Here is a 726-nt window from a genome sequence, read left to right on the forward strand (position 1 = left end):
AAATACTATAAGTTTGATTTAAATAAATATCATAGTGAGATTTTCAGAAAAAAATTCAAGTAATTGAATTAACTCTGTAGCCACCAGATTATCTAGTCATCAAGTTTTAAGAGTTCTAGTCTTCTATTTATTTCAAGAATGACTATATGTTGTAATATTAATTCACTTAGAATATCTAAAAGATAGGAATTTCATGAGAACTCTACTAGTAAAAGACCTATTCCATAAATATATATTCAGGAATGTATTTAAGTTTTCCTTTTAGGTAGGTCCACTAAAGCCAATTTTTGATTAGGCATATCCTCAAGCTTCTCCTCACCTCCATAATTTTTATTTTCTTTCTTTCTCTTTTTCATTTGGATTGTTTTCAATCCTATATATTTTTCTTTTCATTTCAGGGATTGTTTTCAACCCTTTCTTTTTCTTTCTTCAAGTGAGGATTATTATATCTGGATAGCCTTTAATGATTTTGAAGTTCACTTTTCTTTCCATAAATTTGAAACTCAAAGTATTTCTTTACCTTATAAATATTTCATACTTTTTACATCATTGAGCCCTAATATTTTCTTCTCAAATGAATGTCCAGATTCTTAATACTTCAAAATATAGTTTCCTTTACTTTAAATAGTTAATTATAATCTTATTCTCTTATACTAAATATCTTAAGTTACAAAATTAATTTTCATTACAAAAATATTTCTTTAAATCTACCATAATATTTAAATA

The sequence above is a fragment of the Phalaenopsis equestris genome, unplaced genomic scaffold (assembly GCF_001263595.1).
Source record: "Phalaenopsis equestris unplaced genomic scaffold, ASM126359v1 Scaffold000275, whole genome shotgun sequence".
Taxonomy (NCBI): Eukaryota; Viridiplantae; Streptophyta; class Magnoliopsida; order Asparagales; family Orchidaceae; genus Phalaenopsis; species Phalaenopsis equestris.